Source organism: Otolemur garnettii, unplaced genomic scaffold, assembly GCF_000181295.1.
Source record: "Otolemur garnettii isolate 467f Iridium unplaced genomic scaffold, OtoGar3 scaffold00013, whole genome shotgun sequence".
NCBI classification, from domain to species: Eukaryota; Metazoa; Chordata; class Mammalia; order Primates; family Galagidae; genus Otolemur; species Otolemur garnettii.
This window is the reverse complement of record NW_003852408.1, coordinates 26,829,874-26,833,247: the sequence shown is the minus strand read 5'-3', so window position 1 is coordinate 26,833,247 and position 3,374 is coordinate 26,829,874. Positions and strand designations below refer to the sequence as shown.

Below are 3,374 nucleotides of genomic sequence, written 5' to 3'. Positions count from 1 at the left end.
GCTGTCTGCTTGCCTTACTTACTGTGTCCTTGGCTGTGCAGAAGCTCTTTAGTTTGATCAGGTCCCAATAGTGTATTTTTGATGTTGCTTCAATTGCCTGGAGTGTCCTCCTCATAAAATGTTCACCCAGGCCGATATCTTCAAGTGTTTTCCCTGCACTTTCTTCTAGTATTTTAAAAATATGGAATGCTTCACGAATTTGCGTGTCATCCTTGCGCAGGGGCCATGCTAATGTTCTCTGTATTATTCCAATTTTAGTATATGTGCTGCTGAAGTGAGCGGATCCACTGTTTTGACTCTATATTTGAGGTCCAAGAAAATGAGCTAAATTGATTTCTGCAGACCAAAGACTAAATTGACCTTCCTGTTCTAGAACTGCAGGATACTTTGAGAGAGAATATCTGATACATTTAAAAAAAGGTTCTATCAATTAATAAGTTATTTAGATTTTTAATATGGATAGGTCTCTAAAGAAAGGAAACAATGAGGAAGGGTACATTCTATGTAGACTCAATTTGTAACATCTTTTTTAAGTGTTGAAATTTTAAACATGGATTTAGATACCTTGATACCCGTAAGAAGATGAGTGAGGTAGAACTGTAGTAATACTAGAAGTAAGAAAACCAAAAAGGCAGCATAATAAGAAATAAGACTGTTGTGAAGAAACTGGACAAAATAGTAGAACTTGTTGCAGGATCCAAGGAGGAACAGCCAGGGGGAAAAAATGAAGAGTTTTTTTTTTGTTTGTTTTCAATTTTAAATTCATGTCTTTATTTGGTACTATGTTTTCCAAACCATATAGATATTAGTTACCCAAGCACATGCGAGAGGAGTAAATTTATCTTTAGGAGGTTTACTAAAGTACTGATGATTATGGAGACGAGCTGACAGGAGAGCATCAGCCATAAGAGAAGGAAAGGGACTGGAAGGAAAAGGAAATCCTAAGGGATACTAGAACCGTAGCGTTGGCGTTACTGCAGCTGCATATGGTTTATATCTTGAGATCATTTCCACAATTATAAGTTGGGTTTTCTTTTGTTTGTTTTCTGTTGCCAAATAGTGTCCAGGATAGGTGTGCTGAGGCCAAACTGCGGAATCTGAAAGGTATGAAGGAGGGACCCTGGGTGGGTAGCCTTTGGGAGGTAATAGTAGGAGTTTATTGCAGGTGGATGACCAGGAAGTGTGCACCCAGGAGCCATCTGAATCTCTAGTAATGTCCTACAAGGAAGCTTGGGTACATTGCTTGGATCCTTTACGGTGTTGATCTCTTTGTCTATAAAACAGGAAGTGGTTTCAAACTGTGCCCACAGGGGTCTGGCGCCCCAGGGAGGTGCCTCTGTGTGGCTAAGAGTGGGCAGTGGGAGTGATACTCCATTGTTGACTCACTCCTCTGTGCTGCACTTTAGCCACAAGTAATCCATGTTTTTGTATGGTGGGTCCAGAATATGATTTCCTATTATAAAAGTTCCTCTGCTTTAAAAACATTCAAAACTACTATTAACCAACGTACACAATACTAATTTGAAGCCAGTAGAAGATCTAATACACAGCCACACCAGAGAAAAACTCAATTCAATTCAAGTTGGGGGAGGAGGATGTAGTGGGGAGAGAGGAGAAGAGGGAGGGAGATTGGTATGCTCCCACCTAATGGGCACAATGTAAGGGTACATGGCACACCTCCTGGGTGTGGGACACAACTACAAGAGGGACCTAACCTAACAATCATTTGTACCCTCATGTTAATCTGAAATTTTTAAAAAAGCAAAAAAATACTATTAAGCAGAGTCTCTACTGCTCCTTTCTTTGGCTATAAATTTGAACTACTTTATGTCTTTCTTTTCCACAAAGCATTTCTTGATGCCACATGTGCCAAAACAGACTCTGAGAAGAGGGGAAGTATCAGGGATCCATTGCCACACAAAGTCTGAGTGACAGTCCCAACCTTGGGGGTGTGCAATGATAAGCATCCTTTGGCCACGTATCTGCCAGCAAGGGATAGGCTGGTGGCATTCAGGTCCTAGACAGTGGTCAGCTGGGACCTTACCCATGTGAATTCAGCTGCAGATGTCCTGGCTTTCAGCAGGGCCACTTGGCCTTCCTCACACGTCCTTCACATTTCTCCAACGGGCCTGGTCATATAATCAGGGGTGGCAGGGGTGAAAAACGTGGGCAGAAAGGCACAAGTGCTTTTTCAAGTCTCTGTTTGTGCCGAGTTTGTTATTGCTCCACTGGCCGAAACAAGTAATGTGGCCTCTCCCGGAGTCAGTGTGCAGCCCCCTTCCCAAGGGACTAGAACACAGGGAAGTATGAAACATAGGCTCTAAATGCATCTGGTCTACCACAGGAAGTCAGAGGCCTCCCATCCTTATAAAAGTGGTCAGAGGATCTAAGTTGGTCAGCAAAAAGATACGCAAGAAGAGTATCTGACAATAACCTGGATTATCAAAATAGAAGTAACAAATACTGCCAGCAAGCCTCTAGCAGAAGAGCGTGAAATATAGAGGAAATTGCTCTTTTAACAAATCTAAAAACCTTAGATTTTTCCCTAAGTCACTCTTCTATGTCTTTCGAGGTCTCCCCTGGTACCATCAGGTCCTATCATTCACGTATTTAATGTTTAAGAGTGCAAAAGTGCAACCTCTCAATGTCCACGCAAAGCATAGAGAGAAAGAGTGAGAATCATTTTAATTGCCATAGCATACAGCCCTTTCTAAGCATCCGTGCATGAGCAGAGTGTGTGTGAGATGCTAGTCTTAGCCCCTCAGAAGGCAACACTGCAGCCTGCGAAATACAACCCATGGTATCATCTGCTGTGGTGATTCTGTGCCTGTGCCAATGTGGGAAGAGTAATCTGCCCATGTTTGAATCACAATTTTGATTATGAGCACTTTTGGTCTGTCCTGCTGACTTTAGGATCTTGTTTTAGAGAAAATTCTACCAACACCCCTCACATCAAACTTTTTGATTAAAGTTGGGAAACATGTAGCTGACCTTCCATCAGATTAGCTCTGGGCTGTAGGGCCATAGTTCCCTAGGAATCCTGCCCCAGCCTGGGAGGTGAGAGCCAGGACCGTCATGCTCAGTGATTCCTTCACACTGAACCTGAAAGGGGCCCAGGCTGAGCAAGTGATGCAAGATGATCTTTTATAAGATTAATGAGAACCCCAAATCAAAACCAAACTTGCTCAATTGCTCACTTTGACAATAACTTCAATGTGGGTAATTGAACAGGTCAATTTGGTCCTGCTGTCAAAAAGTGGGTGAAGAGCAATATTGCAAAGACCGAAGAGATGGCAGGTACCCTGCTCAGGTGTTGTTTTAGTAGTGCATAAATAGAAGTAGTTATTTCTCTAGATGGGCATCTGTCAAACTTC

The 3,374-nt window shown here is 42.4% G+C and overlaps 1 non-coding gene across 1 annotated transcript; it reads right to left on the bottom strand.

Moving 5' to 3' along the window:
- Positions 1–175: 175 nt before the first annotated feature.
- Positions 176–280, bottom strand: LOC111723638. Its single transcript, XR_002772138.1, has one exon. It is a non-coding gene; the product is annotated as a U6 spliceosomal RNA (small nuclear RNA).
- Between the last annotated feature and the right edge of the window lie 3,094 nt (positions 281–3,374).